This window comes from Pelodiscus sinensis, chromosome 1 (assembly GCF_052426305.1).
Source record: "Pelodiscus sinensis isolate ZL-2025 chromosome 1, ASM5242630v1, whole genome shotgun sequence".
NCBI lineage: Eukaryota > Metazoa > Chordata > Testudines > Trionychidae > Pelodiscus > Pelodiscus sinensis.
Window position 1 is genome coordinate 120,261,811 of NC_143052.1, and position 20,462 is coordinate 120,282,272.

A 20,462-nucleotide genomic window follows, 5' to 3' on the forward strand; every position below is an offset into this window, starting at 1 on the left:
ACCTGCTGATGAGTCTTTTTATTTCAGTTCCTTGAGGCATTGTCCATACTGGCAGAAGACAACAATGCTTTTGAAAACAGGTTTTTTTAACATGCTTCTGCCGTGATTGGAAAACTAATTTCAAAACCAGGATTAGAATTCAAAATGACTTTGATCATTGGAGACTGGTTCTGAAATCAATGAGACAAAATTCAGTAAAGACCAAGAGAAAGTACTTTGCTTAGGAAAGAAAAATCAAATGCACAACTACAATATGGGGAAGACATGATGAAGCAGCAGTACTGGTGAGAAGAGTTTGAGAGTTATAGCAGATCACAAATTGAGTCGACCATGTGATGCAGTTGTGAAAAACGCTAATATTTTGGGTTGTGTTAACAAGAGTCTTGTATATAAGACATAGAGGAAAGATTGATTTTGATGTGATATTAGAAAGTATTTCCTAACTATAAGGATAGTTAAGTACTGGAACAGGTTGCCAGCAGAGTTCAAAGAATCCCCATCATTGGGGATTTTTTTAAGAACGGGTTAGAGAAACACCTGTCAGGGATGGTCCTGCCTCAGCACTAGGGAAGACATTAGATAACCTCATAAGGTCCCTTCCAGCCCAACATTTCTATTACTCCACCATTGTTTTGTTCTATATCAAACATAAACAATACAGACTTCCTTTATATTTTATAATACATGCTATCAAGTCCCAACTCACAAGTCTTATCTGAAAGAAAGTTGTTTCCAGCCAAGTTATAAACTTCAGCAAATTGACTTTAACTTGGAAATACTAAAATGAAAGCTGGGCAAAATTTTGGCTTCAAAATTTCCATTTATTTTACTTAAAAAGACAACCATTAACATTTTAAAAGTTTAACATTTTGTTTTAATTTTGCCCAAGCAAAAGATTTTGTTTCACCTAAAACCATTTTTTATTTTTTATTTGCCCGAATTAAAAAAAAATCACTTTGATCAGAAAAGTGTTTTACACCCATTATTCACACAGTTTTAGTTAAGTTATATAACTTCAGCAAATTGCTCGTAAGCCACAGGCAATCCCATAATATACTATTTTGCATCAGGGCTTACCACAAAATTTTAAATACCAAAAGTCACCTTGTAGATTTAGTGTGTGTACAAACGGCACTCACATTCTATGTGAGTACCATTTGCACACACACTACATCAATATGAAAATGTTGTATGCACAAATGGGGATGTCATGCTGTCTGGAGTGGCTTACAAGCAAGAATATCAACCACAGTTAAGAAGCAGTTGGGAGGAAGTGGGTTTTGCCTACGAAAGCTCATGATACTGCAAGATATATAGATATAGTTAGTCTCTAAGGCTATGTCTAGACTACCAGGTTATTTCGAAATAAGTTATTTCAAAATAATAACTCCCAAAATAACTATTTTGAAATAAGTTTATTCCTTTTCACAAGCAAGAGTTATTATTTTGAAATAACAAGCCCATCGAAATAACAGGCGTGGTAGTGTGGATGCTCACCTTGTTATTTCAAAATAACGCCCCCGTGTAGACATGACCTAAGATGCTGCAGGACTCTTTAGTGTTTTTTAAAGTTACAGACTAACACAGCTTCCCCTCTGAGACAAAGTAACAAGTGTAACTCCCACCTCCGGCACTAACCAGCCTGTTCATGAAGTCACACTTTATGTATGATTTCAACAGTTCCCCTTCCCTCCCCCATTTGAGTTTGAGCTTCCGAACAACCAGTTTAGAGTTACAGACTCTCTCTCAGCGGTCACTCGATAATGAGTAGAACGTCTTCCTGTCACCCTCCTATTTGTGGATCTGTTGATGGCTGACCAGCCCGATTCTGGAGCCGCAAGTCTTATCATAGAAGTGACAGGTGCTAGTGGCTGTTGGAGGGACATGGGGCAGTTTTTGCAGCTCTTTTCTCCTTCTCTGCTTCTCCTCGTCTGTGCTGTGGCAGAACCTCTCAAATTGCGCCACCCCCTCAGGGATTACTGCTCTCCACTAGGGACGCTCCTGGGCAAGGTTCTCCCAAGTGTCAACACCAATGTCATACTTTTTCATGTTTGCCTTCAACATGTCCTTAAATCACTTCCTCTGGCCCCCAGTGCTCCTTCTTCCTTCCTTTAGCTTAGAAAACAATACGGGATACAGATATTATAAGTAGGGATAATAATACATTCAGCATCCTACAATAATTCTATTACCATAAAGTTTAAACACAACGTCATAACACTAATATTTATTTTAACTATATTAACCACAGGGAAGGCAAGCTGGTTTCCAGCTATGCATTTTCCAGTGTTTAGGCCTGGGGCATTGGCGTGAGCTGACACCTCGTCTGCCAGCATCGTGGGGTGCTTAGATGTGCAGTTACTTGTTTTGGGTATCTAGTATGTAGGATTAGTAGGGCAGATTTTTGTTCAGCTCTGCTCCCTTTACACTGCCAGTGGTACAGAAGAGAGCTGAGACTGATCATATCCCCTTAACTAGGGATCTTCCAACATGGGAAAGACCCCAGTGGATACAGCTGCTAAGCCACTCTCCCATCCCTCTCACACAGGGCACATGGTAAAGGTGGAGGAGAAGTGGGGAGGAGACATGGCAGTGTTCAGCTCTGACAGTTTCCTGGCAGTGGATGATACTTTGGGGGGCTCTGCCAGCTACCATACATTTGAGCAATCTCCAATCTGCTCTGCCTTCATCCATGGCTGGGGCAGAGAATCAGTGATCAGCAGAAACTGGATGGAGCAGAAATTTTGGCCCAGTGTGTGCAATGGGTTAGTGTGCAAATTAGCTAGCCATATTAAAGACTGCTAGATCATGGTCATGCCCGCTACTTTGGAAACAGGCATAGAAGGAGTTCCTCTTTTCTGCAGACGCAGTGGACCCCTGCTTCCAAGTAGCCTATACAATACTGCCATGATTTGGGGAGAGACAAAAAGCTGGAAAACACTGTTTTTATACCTCTTCTCAGTCCTTTCCCTCCACCAATAACACTGTGCCTGATTCAGACTCACTAATCTCCTGCTTTACACCCTCATGGAAGCTATTTTTTACTTCTGAAAGTCAATCCAACTCAGGGGTGGATTAGTGTATGAAATCTATTTATCCAGAGCATGTCCAGGCATGAAAGATTAGCATGCACAGACAATTCAACCTTATTGGCTGAAAATCATGCTTTTAACACCGTACTTAATGTGCATTCATTCTGCCTGTACATGTTCTTACTATCTGAAGTGCTGGCATGAGGCCTGCTCACAGGTATGTTGTTCTAGAACCCAGGCCTTTTATTAAGTCAAAATAGAGACATAATATTACACAGGGCACCATAATATTACAAGTACCATCTTTTCCATTGCTTCTTCCATGCAGCAGTGAGGTGTTGGCATTACGTGCTCTGATGTATCAGACCCTTTCACCTCAGCCACAGTTATGACACTGTGCTGCTCTCACAACGAAAAGAAAACCTTAGTTGGCTGAAAAAGGAAATGAGAGTGACTGAGTTGCATAGGAAGTAATGTGGGGGTGGGGGACTGTGAGGCCTACATTGCAATTCAAAGTAGAAATGCCTCCTGCCTCTGGATGAGCACTCATTGTGCAGATTGATTTTGTTTTATTTGGTTTCATAATGAAACTTGTGACACTTTGGCCTAGAATAGGAGGACTGTGGGTTGAACCATCCCTTGCAAATTCTTACTAACTCATATCCTGAGCATGACATTTTCTGGTTTTGAGATTTGTCACTCCCATTGGGTTTGAATGAATGGGAGGAAGGGAAATTTGAGAAACTCAGAGAGAGTGGAAACTATGCAGACTGAAACCTGTGCAAACTGAAACTAACATGTCTCATGCAAATCCAGTAAGAGTAATTACTCTCTGCCTCACCAAATTCCCCATTCATTGGGCCAGCCATATGTTCAGCAAGCTGGACAGGGTGTTCCTTTTTGGTTTGCTTTTATATCTAACAACTCCCAATATAAAGGCCATTACTGAGGAACACAGTCTCAGAGGGGCAGCTGTGTTAGTCTGTATCTGCAAAAACAACAAGGAGTTCTGTGGCTCATTTGACACTAACAGATTTAGTGGGGCATAAGTTTTTGTGTGTAAAACCCACTTCATCAGACGAATTGGAGTAGAAGTTCTAGAAGCAGGATTATATACCAGGAGGAAGTTGTTTGTGTTAATGAAGCTAATCAAGTCAGGATGGAAGTAGGTCATTCCTAGCATTAAGTCTGAAGATGTGAATATTCAGAAAGGAGAAATTGTTTTTGTAATGTGTTAACCATTAATGCAAATAGTTTTAGCTGAAAAAACCCTGATCTTTCAGAAATGTCTAAATTGGGGCTATAGAGCAATTAAAAAATTAATAGTGAATAACTGTGCAATTAAAAAATAATGGAAAACCATTTATTTAAATATTTTGGATGTTTTCTACATTTTAAAATATCTTGATTTCAATTACAACACAGAACAAAATATTTGTGCTATAAAAATGGAATAGTATTTTTCAGTTCATCTCATACAAGTACTACAGTGCAATCTCTTTATTATGAAAGCTGAAGTTACACATGTAGAATTATGTGCAAAAAACCTGCATTAAAAATAAAACCATGTAAAATTTCAAAGCCTACAATTCCACTTGCTCCTGCTTCTTATTCAGCCAATCACGAAGACCAACAAAGTGAGAACAGGCATCAGCATGGCACTGCAACTGATTAGTAAGATACTTACATACCAGATGTGCTAGAGATTCAAATGTCCCTATATACTTCAACTACCATTCCAGAATTTGTGTTTCCATACTGATGATGGGTTCTGCTCAATAATGATTCAAATCAGTGCACATCCATGCAGGTTCACTTTCATGATCTTGAATCAGATGCCACCAGCAAAAGATTGATTTTCTTTTTTAGCGGTTTGAGTTCTGTAGTTTCCATATCAGAGTGTTGCTCTTTAAAACTTCTAAAAGCATGTTTCATGACTGGATTCTTTCAGATTCTGGAAGGCACTGCAGATTCTTAAACATTAGGTCAAGTACTATGGCTATCTTTACAAATCTCACATTGATACCTTCTTTGCATGTTGTCAAATCTACAGTTAAAGTGTTCTTAAAATGAATAACATGTCCAGGGTCATCATCTGATTCTGCTATAGCATGAAATATATGACGGAATGCAGGTAACAAGCATCATCAGCTTGCAAGCATACGCTGTGAAATGGTGGTTGAAGCATGTAGGGGCATACGAATGTTTAGCATATCTGGCATGTAAATATCTTGCCATGCTGGCTATGAAAGTGCCATGCAAACACCTGTTTTCATTTTCAAGTGACATTTTAAATAAGAAGCAGGTATCATTATCTCCCATAAATGTAAACAAACTTGTTTGTCTTAGTGAATGGCTGAATAAGAAGTACGGTTGAGTGGACTTGTAGGCTCTAAAGTTTTACATTGCTTTGTTTTTGAGTGCAGTTATGTAACAAAAAAGTCTACATTTTATAAGTTGAACTTTTACAATAAAAAGATTGGATTATGGTACTTGTATGAGATTTTTTTTGAGCTAACCGCTATTAATCGATGATCCTCGTCTAAATGTTTTGTCCACGTTTTTGAAACAACCAATTTTTTACTTTTCATTTCAGTTTCTAAATTGTATGTTAATTCAAATCAACATTTTAAATAGTTTGCTTAATCTAAACAAAATTTTTTGTTGTTGTTTTTGATTTATCATATTGGAGAGAAAAATTAGTTTCAGTTTTCAACAAACCAATATTTTTTTTGCAGGTTTTTGGGTTTGGCCACAGAACCAAAAAATCAATTATTCACTCAGGTATAGTTATGAACTGTTCATGTGCCACTACTTCACTGCTGCAGTGGAAAAAGAGCAAACGCACCGAACTGTGTGACTACCGTATTTTCCGGCATATAAGACGACTTTTGATGTTAAAAAACATCCCCCAAAAATCGGGGGTCGTCTTATACGCTGGGTATACAGCTTTGCAGCTTTGCAAAGCCTCGGGGGAAGCCGGCGGCGGGGCATCCCAGGCGCGCTTGGGCTGCCCCGCCGCCGGAGCCCCTCCGCAGCTTTGCAAAGCCTCGGGGGAAGTCGGCAGCGGGGGGGCTCCGGCGGCGGGGCAGCCCAGGCGCACTGGGGCTGTCCCGCTGCCGGGACGTCCTCAGAGGCTTTGCTCCCGGTGTCCCTGGTCTGCTGGGGACCGTCTCCAGCAGACCAGGGACACTGGGAGCAAAGCTGGGGAGGCGGAGGGGCGCTGGGGTATAAGATGAAACCCTATCTTTTAACTAAAAAATTAGGGGGTCGTCTTATACGCCCAGTAGCCTTATACACCGGAAAATACGGTATGTTACCTAAACTTTTCAATTTGCAGCCATCTTCTCTATTTCACTGCAACCTAGCTTCCTGTTTTCCATTGTGGTGTGAGGAGGAGGGGCATTGTGAGAGTACCTATCTGATTCTGTTTAATTCCTGTGATGGCTGTACTGCACTGAGACGTGACCGAGTTTAATTTTTTCTTAATTCAGTATGCTTGGAGTGATACCCTTATTTAAAAGGAACAAAACCTCACAAGTGCATTCGGTGGTCATCTCAGTGAACACTGCAAAATACTGTTGTAAAATATAGAACCCAATTCTATGCTGCACCTCTTAGGAGGCACAGTAGACCAACTTCAGCTTGGGAGTTGGGGAGGCAAAGCATAGACCTTAGTGCCTCTCAGAACCTAGCCTGAGGTTGCTGTAATTTGTGGTAGGCTGTCTAGTTTGGATTGTTCATGGCCTGAGCTGCAGTAGGGTGACCAGATGTCCCTATAGTATCAGGAGTATCCCAATATTTGGGGTTTGTCTTATATACACAACTGTATTCCCCCAAAATAATGTGTTTCACCCTTGCTATCTGATCACTTTCATCTGCCGTCTAGTGCGGCTAGAGTTCAGAGTGCTCTTGCCATTCCTTCTCAGCAGTTCCCTACATGGAGTCACCATAGAGCTGTGGCAGCTAATTATGTATGTTGAGTCTGCACTGCCTCTGCACTGGCAGAGTTTTCCATGCGGCCACTGCAGCACCTTCACAGACATAAAGGGGCCACAATTGGGAGCCAGATTCCAGAGTTCTTACAAAAATATTGGACAATATTGTTAAGGGTGGGTGGGGAAAGCAAAGCTTAAAATTACCCAATGCCAAAATCACTGCTGGTGTTGCGATGCCAGGATCCTTTTGATACTGTTTTCCTGCTTGTTTCCTCTGGAATAAACACAAATCTCACCTGGATATTTGCTAGACTAACATTTGAACCCTGAAAATTTGATTTTGATTCAGTAGTTCTAATTTTCTATCTCAATTTAGTGTTTTCTTGCCATAATTTACTTAGCATTTTGATTTTATTTCTTCTATGGACAAAATTCAGGAAAGCATTTAGGCTTGTGCTTAAATCTGTCCCAGTTTGGGGTAGGATTTAAGGATGTGCTTATGTCCTATTGAATTCACGATTATGCTTATATGCTGTCCTGACTCATGATGCTTTCCTAAATCAAAACCTAAAACAATAATCTCAATGGCAAATTAGATCTGAAGGATATGTACCTTGTTAGTGTGGAGGATGAGGTGAAATTGAAGGATAAACGACAAAAGAAGCAGTAGTGTTCACCAATTATTTTTCAGGCAAGCTGTCCTCCAAAAACCTTAGGCAATACTGCCCAAATGTGAAAGATTCACATTTTGGGAATACCAGGAGAAGAAAGGATTACATGTCAGAGTGTAAATCTGAGTAACCCAGCTGGTGTCTTCAAGTTTAATCAGCTATCGGTTTGTGCAGAATATGATCCTGTGACCTCAAAGGTTGAGTTGAAGTTAAAATGCCTGGGCCACTGGAAATTGATCTGAAAGACAATCCTGTTTACCTAGATTGTTGTTACTGGGTCTGGACAGAGGAAAGCAAAGACAACCAAATAGTGGCTCAACAGTACAAGCAATCCTCTCACATGCAGGGGATAAAAACTATTTCATAGTAGTGACTTCATAGACCTAAGGGAAGAAACCACTAGCCATGGTTAAATATTTCCAGGTCTGACATCCACCACAAAAAGAAAGGGGGGGGGGGAGAAGACAGTCAATAAAATCACTGTGCTAGAAGGCAGATTGAAAATGTTCTGTCCAAACTCATTTTATTGAAAACGGGGGTTTTCACAAACTGAAGGTCTTCTCAGACTGTTTGCTTTCCTTGAAAAAAATTGATTTCTTTACTAGAAAATAAAATGCCAGAAAAAATTGGCCCAGAACTTTTCAGTTTCTATCTAAAATTTGTTTGGATTTTGACTGTTTTTGACACACACATCCCCAAATCAGTTTTTGTTACCAAAAATAACAGATATCAATCTTCATTTTTTTCAAGAAAGGAAACCTTTTCCAGTGAAAATGTCAGTAAAATGGACACTTGATGTTTTTGTTGACATTTTCCATGGGTGTGAAGAAAACATTTGCCAACCAGCTCACAATTGAGGGCAGCTGCTATTTATACTAAAAACAAACAAAAAAAGTGATTCTGTGCTTTACTCTTCTCTGCTGCTCTTTGCTTGGGAATATCTTCGCAGGCCCCAATTTTGCACTGAGCATCGCGCTGGTAGGATCCTGCATCCAAGCAGCACCTCATCAAAGCCAATGGGGTCCTGTCTGGTTGCCCATGGAGAATGAGTTGCAGAAATTTCATGTCCTTTGGGGAAGGGTCATATCTTCCTATATTTGGGGGACAATGACTAGTGCAGTGCAGGTGTTCCTGTAGCAATGCCATACTTATTAAAATGTGGTTACATTAATCTATTCTCTTTTGACTAGCGCAGCATCCTCTTTCTAGTTATGACTTTTCTGTGCCTTTCGGGGACTCTTTTTGCATCCTACTGCTGGGAAAGATCAGAAGCACATGCAGCCTGGAATGCAACACAACCCTCTCACAATGAAGGGAAACAAATATTTATATTCTTATTTTTGTCTTTGCTTCACTTGCTTCCTAACCAGCTTACTTCTGTATGAGTTTAATTTTAAATAGGGTCATTTGTTTAGACAGTCTGCCTAGCAAACAAATTGATTTAATAGATTTTTGAGAACAAGGAAATATCTGTAAAAGCCATTCTCTAACCGCTTTAATGACATGATTGCACACACAGTCCTTAATTTAGTCTGTGAAGAAATGTTTTTGCATTCATGGGAGGGAATATTTAAAAACTGATTACTTATAATGTTCTTTCTCATGCATCATCATCCACTTACAGCAGCAATCACCAGGGACAACAGACTTCTTTCCTTGGGACATATTATGGTATGTACCAACACTGACTAGTATCTTAGGGTATGTCTACACTACCCCGCTAGTGCGAACTAGCGGGGTAATGTATGCATACCGAACGTGCAAATGAAGCCCGGGATTTGAATTTCCCGGGCTTTATTTGCATAAGCCAGCCGGCGCCATTTTTAAATGCCGGCTTGTTCGAACCCCGTGCCGCGCGGCTACACACGGCATGGGCTAGATAGTTCGGACTAGCAAGCTATTCCAAACTATCTAGCCCGTGCCGCGTGTAGCCGCGCGGCACGGGGTTCAAACAAGCCGGCATTTAAAAATGGCGCCGGCCGGCTTATGCAAATAAAGCCCGGGAAATTCAAATCCCGGGCTTCATTTGCACGTTCGGTATGCATACATTACCCCGCTAGTTCGCACTAGCGGGGTAGTGTAGACATACCCTAAGGATATGTCTACACTACCCTCCTAGTTCGAACTAGCGGGATAATGTAGGCATACCGCACTTGCAAATGAAGCCCGGGATTTGAATTTCCCGGGCTTCATTTGCATAAGCCGGGCGCCGCCATTTTTAAAACCCCGCTCGTTCGAACCCCGTGCAGCGCGGCTACACGGGGCACGAACTAGGTAGTTCGAACTAGGCTTCCTAGTTCGAACTACCGTTACTCCTCATTCCACGAGGCTTCCTAGTTCGAACTACCTAGTTCGTGCCCCGTGTAGCCGCGCTGCACGGGGTTCGAACGAGCGGGGTTTTAAAAATGGCGGCGCCCCGCTTATGCAAATGAAGCCCGGGAAATTCAAATCCCAGGCTTCATTTGCAAGTGCGGTATGCCTACATTACCCCGCTAGTTCGAACTAGCAGGGTAGTGTAGACATACCCTTATTCCATAAGGAGTATCACTGAGGTAAATGAGCCCATATGTGGAGTATATGTCCTCAAGACAGCAAGACTGCACAATCCAGTCCCTTAATCATAAAAGCAGGCCCATAACTCAAGCAAGAATGATTTGCCCTTTGGAGCCAGTCCAACTCCCATTAAAGTCAATGGGAGCTGGATTAAGTCCTGTTGAACAGCAGGCTGTGAAATTCCCTACCACACATGCATGCAGATATGCATGTTAGAGACCAAGTTAAAACTTGAAATGATTGTTCCCTCTTCATCATATAACTGCTTTAATTTGTTGCAGAGGGATAGCCGAGTTAGTCTGTACCTGGAAAAACTTTAAAAACAACAAATAGTTTTGCAGCACCTTAAAGACTTGTTTAATTTGTAGCATTGCTTTTTTGACAGCCAAATGCTATAGGGAAAATTATATTTGGATGGGGGAAATTATATTTGACTATACATATTTTTAGGATGTACATAGGTGAATGTGTTTCATGGGCACAGAGGTTAGCAGAAATAAACTGTACCTTGTTTTTCTTGTACGGTTCGATTTATCTGGTAATTGTATAAAAATAATACAAAGTAGACATGAGCTGAAATGCTTGAAGCCAAGTCCATGTTTAAACTTCATCAGTGTTCCAGGAACTTTGGATGCTACGGTCAGCCACAGAGTTCAGGTCTAGAACTGAGTTGAGGCTTCCACTACCAGGAATGGGTGCTAGACAGAACTATATCCTGTGAGCGTTTAAAGGCTCCAGTCAGGGGAAGTACCCTTGGTTCAAACTTCTGAGGCTTAAAAAAACCACAGTGATTCAGTAGCTGGATCCCTTTACAACAAGTCTGGTGAGTGGCCAAGAGAGTGCTCAACTACAGCTGTGACAAGTACTGCCTGTTTTATGGATGGAGAAACGGAGGCACAGAGCAGTGAAGTGAGATATCCAAGGTCCTGGGAGGCTTAAGACTCAGAAATCTGAACCAAGTACTCTGTCTTGGGGCTCGAGACATATTCACAGATATGGGTGTGAAAGGTGTCTGTTTGGCAGATTGAGAAGTAGATTGCTCCAGGCAGATGGAGCACCTTGGTCATGGTAGGCAATCTACCTTGGAGAAGGGACTCTGATTTCAAACCAAGAACATCTGACTCTAGGAATCTTCATCTCCATGGAGTATATTAGTACAATGCTAGAGAGTCTCCCTGAAACGACATGTGACCACTTTGACGGGCAGGTGTGGAAAAGGCCCACACATACTTGATGCATGTTGTTAGAGAGGTGAGCCCAAGCATAGTGTTTGGCTTCCCTGAATGTGGGGACAAGGACTAGGAAATCACGAGAAGTAGCCAACATGGTGAAAAGACAAACTGGTTTAATACAAGGGACAAAAATGGAAGGGGTCAAAGTCCATGAACATTAGGAAAGTTACAATCTAATGTACCCTGGCTCAATAGCAAGTAGAAAAATTGCAGCAGGAATATTATAGGATAAGATGGTGGATTTCCAAAGGTAGAGTAACTGGCTGAGGAAAGAATAGCAATGAGAAGAGAGTAAATGTTTTACATGCAAGGGGCCAAGAAGACTTGCTGGGCCCCTGGACAAAGTGGTGGTGGGGACCCCTGCTCCAAGCTCCTAGAAAAGGCAGGGCCTCAGGTGGAAGGGGTAGGGCTGGGGCAGCCACTCCTCAGGGCCACCCAGAGCACCAATTCCAGACTGCACTGAGATCTGTCCAGAGTGCCCCCCCCCTGGTTCCCCGGAAGCAGGGCCTGGGGCTTCAACCACCACTACTCCCACAATAGTGGTAGCGGCAGCCGGGAACCCCAGGCCCTTTTGAATCACCAGGCCCTTGGGCAGTTGGTCCCCTTTGCCTCCCACCACCCATCCACAGGCCTAATTATACGCTGCAAGTTGATTGTACAATTGAGGAGAAGGAGACATTCTAGGCAGTGCTGGGCCAAGTGAGGAGTGAAGTACCACAAGCTGAGGACTGGATTATCGAATCAGAGCTCAACAGACATGTGGAGAAAGGAATATGTAGACTAGCCACAATTAGACAAAGAAGCACAGAGGGCTTGAGGGGTGCAGCATATGTCAAAAGGTAAAAATGGAAAAGTGCTGAGGGAAGATGGTGGAATCATTAGGAGGTGGCAGCAGTTTTCTGAGAACTGCTCGCCAAAGAGAATGCTAAGCAAGTGTGGAGAGAAGTATGCAAAAGCAACACCCCCACAAGACCACTCACAATGGTGGAGACTCAGAGAGTGGTGTAAAGAAGATGAAACAGGAGAAGGCAGGGGAATTGGACAGTGTGTCAGTTAAGGCATTTAAAGATTTAAGCCATGAGGGACATTGATAATGATGAGCTTTTTCAAGTTAATTCTCTGCACTGGAAAAATGTCCCGGAGTGGAGAAGAAGCACCTTGATCCCTATCTTCAAGCATAAATGATATGTGTAAGAACGTAGTAATTACTGACCCATTTAACTAATCAGGCAATGATTGCTGTTCTAACTAATAATCTTCCACGCCGAAAGAGTGATAGTTTGTGAGATAATTAGCATGAAGAGATGGCTCCTGAAACATGGACCCAACAACCACTTCTTTTAAGAGATGCTGTTAGGTTGCCCTCCTGCAGGGGAACACTGGCAGTCTTGTTCAATGATATATGAAGCATCTCTAAAAAAATGTACCAGCCAAGAAACACCTGGGTCTAAATTATATGATAACCTGCAGCTTCTTTGTGACTTCCAGAATCAAAAGGATGTGAAACTGGCTGTTTTTGCAAAAAGATCATTCATAACCCTAACTGGCCAGAAGTTTAGTTTCACATCTCAGAAAGGCAGCACTGTTTCCTTTTGCATCATGCAGGGGCATTGGCTCAGTGATGATTCACTAACATCATTTCACAGAACATTCTTTGCAAGTATTCCTGGAATGGTTCCCATTCACAGACTCACCCATTCTGCCCCTGTGGGCTCCTTAGCTCTTAGAGGAACAATATAAGGTGTGATACAGCAGAGTAAAGGGCTAATACAGGAGCAACACAGGTGGTGGGAGTCACAACAGCAAGTGGAAAGGGAATGCATTTGGAGAACTGCTAGTGTTGTAGGTACTTAACATACCCCTGTTTGGTGACACTGAGCCACTGCTATAAATATAGCAAGAGGTACATGACCTTGACAGTTGGTATGGCTCACACAATAATACTGTTTTGACACTGGTATGGGGCATAAGCTGGACACGTGCCTCTGGCTCTCTGCAAACACTGCACAGCAGGAATGAATGACCTTCACATAACTGTGCAAAGTAGAAATGGCTTATTATGTCACAATATACTGGCACTCTTAAATCATAACTTGGAACTGTAGAGCTCATTTCTCTCATATGGGTATCGTATGAGTATTCACACTAGGTGAATTGGGATAAAAAAATCAAAATCTTTAGAATTTTTCAGAAACTGATTTTTTTTTTAGTGGAAAAAGATGGGTTCCAGTCAATTGGAATGTTTAGGAACAATTTCAAAACATTTGATTTCAGTTTAGACCATTTAAAATATATTTTAGTACGGTTTAACTGTATGTTGCAACACAAAGGCATGTCAAACCAGAAATGTGGAATTTCCTTTTTTTTATTGTTAAAATGTTTTTAAAAATCACCAGAACCTTTTTCCATAAAAAGTTTGAGTTTTGACAAATGGGCATTTTCCAATTGAAAAAATGTTTCGTCAAAAATCTCAACCAACTGTCATCTACCCAGCATTGACTAGGGCTTAAAATGAAATAGGAAAGAATGTGTTAGGATCATCTTTCTACAATTCCAAATGCCAACAGCCTTACCATATCTATCTCTTGTTTCTCATATCATGCCCATCACTGTGTTACCTGGGTGCCTACTTTATCCTTCCCCTCTCTTAACAATGGGAGAATATATATGCATTATATACTTATACTGATTTCAACAGACCATATTTAGACACAGTGTCTTTGCCTGAAGAAGAGTGATTTATTACAAACTCTAGTTGCTTAGCATGTTATTTTGATCAGGTGTTCCAATTTGAACCTACTCTGAATTTCCGAGTTCAGCTTCTGAGCCATATCTTAATCTGAACTCAGCTGCTTGAATCCATCTCCACAATGGTGGAGACTCTGATTTCTCTTCTGGCTCTGAACATTTGGGAAACCTGGATTTAGATCAAGATTCAGATCTGAACATTAAAAACAGTCATTTGGGCCTATCTTTAGATCATAGCTATTCTGCTGTTCACGGGGCTGCGGACAGGGAGGGCAAAATAGGCAATTACCCAGGGGCCCAGGCTACTTAAAAGGGCCCTCGGAGCTCCCTGCCACTTTTAAATCATGGCAATTTAAATTGTGGGCATGGTGGCTTGTGAGTGCTGTGTGCACCATCCAGCAGTCACCAGTGGTCCAGTTCCACATCCATGTGGCAATGCCATGCTGGGCCAGCAGCAGTGGTGGGCATGCAGGGCTGCTGATGGCGCAAAAGGGGCAGCTGCCCTAGACCCTTGTAATTGCTGTCAGGGCCAGGTAGAGCTGAAGGCTGGCTGGAGGAGGCTAGCCCCAGTCCCATCACTTCTGCCAGAGGCTCCACCCCTTCCAAAGCCCCAGAACCACCCTTCCATCTTGCCCAGGGGCCCAGCATTTCTGTCAGCAGCCCTGCCTGTTCACTTTAGCAATGAAAAGCAGTTAGATATAGACCTGGCATTTCAATAAAATTCAGCTACCCCACCCCCAAATATCAAGACACATGCCTGACTGAATATTAAGATAATACCTCATTTATCAGATTATAAATTGCATATGACAAGATACGAAATTTTGTACAAGAGTTACAATTTCATTTAGCCTCACTTACTGCACTGACAATCTATCTACAGCAATGGTAGAACCTAGGGAAGAACAATTCCAAAATAACAGTAATTAGTGACAACAGCTGTAGGGAACTAGTCTGTATCATTGTTTACTTATCTCTGGGGGTAGCTGTTTAAATTTCATGACAACAGACAATTGCCTGTACAAATTAGCACTAATATAGTGCAAAGAGGCACGTCAAGCTTTTATTATTATTATTATTATTATTATTATTATTATTATTATTATTATTATTATGTAAGACAATTATCATGGGTTAAAGCTTGTTTTAGTATGTTTCCCATTGCAAAAGGTGATGAAATGGATAAATTTTCAAAATATGGAAGACGTATCAAAGGATCATCCAAAAGGGTACGCAGTTTTGTGGTAACATTTTTTTTCTCAAAGCTGAACTTATTATATCACTACACATCATCTGTTGCATACACTAAAATATAATTCAAACTGCAATTTCTCAAATTAATATTACTGCATGAATTAAAGTTACTGCTGATGTTCAAGTGCCTGGATACTAAGAACATTAGACCTTACCCTCTGCTATTCAACAGCAGAGTACTGTGCGGCACCTCACCTTGTGTCACTCATCTTAGAGGCTGGCTCATGTGCAGAGTAACAAAACTATGCACATTGTTACCAGGACTTTACATGCAACTATGTTGCCATGGCTGCCAGCACTTAGTAACATAGCACTGCCCCATATTCACTGTGAAGGAGTTTCCATCCTGCTCCTGAGCCCTGGCCAAGTTCAGTGAGAGCAGTGACACTGATCTCTTTAACCACACACCAGTATGCCTGTCTTTTAGATTCCTTCTATGGTCTCTGATGTCACCACAGGACATGTCAGTGGAATCTGCTTGCCATAATAAGTGGTCAGTGACAACAGTCATGGTCTATGTCTACACTGCAGAGAAAAGTTGGAAAAAGATACACAATTCGCGTATCTTCTTCCCCTTATTTTCCGAAAGAGCATTTTCCAAAATTTGGCCTGTCTACATGGGGCCAAAGTTCAGAAAAAACTCCTGTTTCAAAACATCCCTTATTCTTCTCACCGAGAGGAATACAGAGATGCCAAAAAACCACGTCCACTTTTTTTGGAAACTGTTCTGAAAAAGCAAACACGTTCCTTGGATGCAGCAGAGCTTTTCTGGGATACCCAAGGTATCCCGGAAAAGCTCTGCAGTCTAAACATAGCCATGGGTGGCAGCAGTATCAGAGGCAGAGGGAGCTAACCCTCCCCAAACTGCCAGGTCTGGCCCAGTCTCACACTGCGCCCAGCTCCACTCCTGCTTCCAGTTCTGCTGGCTGCCTGGTTTCCTGCATTCTGGGGCTAGAAAGGCTGGGGCTGCGATACAAGGCTTCCTGATACTCCAGGGCTGAGGTTGTGCTGCCCAGCCTCCTTGCACTCCAGGACAGGCGCTGGGGGCCAGGACATTGCTGGCTGCCTCCTACACTCTGGGGCCAAGAAGGCTGGGGCTGAGCTGTCCAGTCCCTGCACTCTGGGGCTGGGAAGGAAGGGGCTGCACTTCCTGGCCTGCCCATGCTCTAGGGCCAGCTGGGCTGGTGTCATGCTACCTGGTAACCCCAGGCTTCGGGGCCAGGAAGCAGGGGCTAGTGGTTACAATGGTGGGGATGCTAGGGGCACAGGATAGGGACCCAATGACCACAATGGGGATGAGGCTGGACTCCGGTGGGGCCTAAAGAAGAAGTGGTGCTAGGGCGATAGCCTCCCCAAGCCAGGGGTTCACCCACAGCCCATGACAATAGTCATTAATCAATCTCTCATCACCGACACAACCATTTGCCCACCAGGTTTTGACCTGCCAAGGCACATGCGGTGATCCCTGAACTAGTTTTGAACAAGACAGGGCAACTGTGTGTGACCAGTGTCTTTAAATAGGAGTCTCCCTAATAACCCGCAATATAGATGCAATCAACTTCAGGCTGTCATATTTCCTTCACGAGTGCCAGCTGACGTACTTTGGCAGGCTGCTGGCTCTTCACATGGCTGATGACGAGGCTGTCAAGAGGCTGGACACACTGCTCAGACACTGCCATACAGTGACTTAAAGTACAGTACCTATTGAGCCGGATTCTCCTTAGATTTAGGGTAACTCCATCCAAGGAGTAAAGGTAAAGGAGGGTGAGAGTGGAGACTCAGGCCTTGAGGTGTATGAAAATAATTTATAACAGAAACCATTTCGCAACATTAACTAAAGTGAGTAGTGTGAGGTGTGCCTGTTGCACTGTGCATAAACAACACAATTAGTGGCCTTCCTAACTGCATATTTTGGTGTTTCTTTAAATTCTCAATAGAAATATTAACAAAAAAATAAACACCTCCACACCACTCACTAAAGATCATTTTGGGGTACCATAGAAGTTCATTACTTATGGATTGATTCAAGCAAAACAATTCCTTCTAGTCCTACAGCGTGTGGGCCATTACGCTTAGCCTGTGAGCTTCCTGAGCTGCAGGAACACAGATCTCTGGCCATGTCTACACCACATGGACTAATGCAGGACAGATACCATGGCAGAATTCTATTGTATAGGTGCAGTCTAGGCCCATGGGAGGGATTTTATTGAACAAGAGTAGCTCAGTGGAAGCATTCTTCTCTCACCCTAGATGTATCTACACTAGTGGGTTAGAAAAGCATAGTTATGGCACGCAGGGGTGTGGATTTTCCCCATAATGAGCCATGTCGACATATATTTTAAGTGAAGACCAGGCCTCCATTTTCCAAGGACAGAGACAATCCTAACAGTTATTTTAGTGCAAAGTAGGACAATCAACTTATAGATGGAGCACACCTGCATGTTATTGTTACATTCTTTACTTACTTGTAGAGTGGCTTTCAAAGACATGTGTAAAACTCCTTCCTGCCTTTGAAATCATCAGGGAAATCACTTTCAATCTCAGCCTTGCAAACAAAAGCCTCAGTTAATCATATATGGTATAAATACATCACACTTTTAATCTACCGAATTCAGTTATTGTTACAAGTGGCAACCAATAAAAGCAAAATCTAGGCAGAGGATTTCTGTCTGCTCTTCCCACAGTTTTTATAGACAAATCAAAGAAACTGACCAAGAATATGAACTACATTTAGTGCTGTCCTATATACACACTGATCCATGAGTTTCAATGTCCATAATGATTGCAGTGGTATACTCTAAAGACATATGCATATCTCTGGCACATACTGATAGGAAAATATAATGTTATCCTCTCCATTCTTTTCTTTCAAGAGTGTAGCTATTGTTCCTAATGGAGTGCTGGGGGTCACAGTGGCAATATCAATTGATCATTCACCTCAGTACTTATTCTTTTTTAAGAAAAATTGTGAATCCTAATGCTCCTTAGATGTTCTGGATTTATAACACTGGAGACAGAAGTCCCCATTTATCTAGAAAATAGCCCCCACAATAATAATGGAAGTATGAGCTCCCTCATTCTATCCCTTAAATCTGTCTCAGAGGCAGGGCCGGCCCACAACATTTTGGCACCTGAGGTGGGGAGCTCAAATGACACCTCCATGCTCCCTAGCTTGGGCCAAAACTTTCAAAAATCTCAATTCTGCCTTCTTCCTGTTCTACTCCTCTCATGGTACTGCTCTGCTACCTACATGTGCACCAGCAGCAGACACAATTTTCTACACTCTGGGTCCTAGTGGCGCCCCTTCCCCTCTACCCCCCTCCAGTCTGGCACTTGAGGTGGCCACCTCAGTTCACCTCATGGTAAGGCCAGCCCTGCTCAGAGGGAATCCCTCCAACATCTGAGAAGGTGATTCACATCCATGCCTTCTTCAACCCTTGGCCTCTTTGCTCTTTGTCAATCAGGAGGAAAATTAATGACAAAAGTAATGTTTCCACTAAGAACTAGATTAAGCCTACTAATTACAGAGAACAGCTTTCAGTTCGTACCAACCTAGCCCAGTTTTGCAACAGTACCTTGAGATGAAAGGCTCCATATCCTATTACCAAATCCCCAGCCATCCAGCTCTTTCTTGCCTGCAACTTCATTACATAGTAATTGTATGTATTTGGAAAAAAATGTCTCAAAATAATTCAACAGTGCTCTGCAGCTTGTGCACTTCTGTTGAATCTTAAACCAGTTTATCCAAATCAGAGCTCAATATTTGCAGAAAAGTGGCATTTTCAAGGCTGTGGACACAGAATGAACATATTAAGGTCCCACTGAAATTTTACATAGTGATACAATAAGCACTGCAGAAAATGTATGGCTTCCACTGTAGGTACACACTGTAGGGACTACAAAGGCACATTTGAAGACTTAAAATTAAAATGTCTATAATGCACCCTTGCTATCAGATCATAAATCAAAAAACATTATTCCAAATAATTTAAAGAGAAAAATAGCAAAAATACAGCTTTAAACAACAGAATATTGTCATAAACTGTGAGTTGCACAACTAAATCCCATCCAAGCATATAGAAAGTTGTGGTCCTAAAACCTGATATCAGCAAGCCACCATTGAGAATACATGAACTAGAAAAATGGACATTTGGAGCTTATGCTTCTGATGTGCGTTCCTACATTCCTTATGATAAGAGACTTTAGGAGCTCTGGGTTCTGTTCCTACCTCTGCCAAAGACTTGTGTAACACTGGAAAATTCACTGAACATCTCTCTCTTATATGGCTTTCACTATCTGAAAAGGGGGGAAAAGACGCTTATTTGTCATTGTACAGCACTTTGGAATATAAGTGAGGAATTATTATAATTTGTATTTAGCCAATTAGATGTTTTGCTCCCTAAGTTCTAAAATGGACAAAATGAATTACTAATTCTAAAACAAAGTGACATCAAAGTTAAAGAAATGGAACAGCGTGGGGCTGATCTGTCCAAAGATCAGAGTGGACATTCAAAACATATCTATCAGTGACTCAAATAACCTTTTGCATAGTGAACTCTGGCACAATTGTTGCAAAATGTAACCCCATTCACTTTGAGTGCAATGTCTTCCCTTTCACTTATTTTCTGTAAAACAGTCTGCCTATGCATGGGGTACCGGAGTTAACAGGCACTCTGGATTTATTGGGAGGTTTTCTTCTTTATGTTCCACCAAGTACATTTTTAAAGGAAAAGAGTTTTATTTTCTGCATTTAAAAATATTTTTTGTATTTATGTTTAAATAAAGATAATGCAGAAAGTGTTCTAGAGGGATCATGTTGAGCTAAATGTATCTGTCTCTTGACGTATGGGGTCTAGCAATACCCACCCTGACACAAAGGCAAAAATAATGCATTGCTGCTGCGTGGCAGTAACTGTGTTATTCTATAGGTTTTTCTCCGGGAAAAGCTGCTCATGTTTTTTTTTCATTCAATGCATCCTACAGCTAGTGCTGGATTTATGCACAAGATAAGTAAACTACAGTTTAGGGTCTCAG

General features: G+C 41.9%; 1 long non-coding RNA gene across 1 annotated transcript; it reads right to left on the reverse strand.

Annotated features, from left to right (window-relative positions):
• Positions 1-1,979: 1,979 nt before the first annotated feature.
• LOC142826667 (uncharacterized) lies at positions 1,980-19,215 on the reverse strand. Its single transcript, XR_012900865.2, has 3 exons — positions 19,004-19,215; positions 17,894-17,973; positions 1,980-2,115 (listed from the first exon to the last, which is right to left on the reverse strand). It is a non-coding gene; the product is annotated as an uncharacterized LOC142826667 (long non-coding RNA).
• Between the last annotated feature and the right edge of the window lie 1,247 nt (positions 19,216-20,462).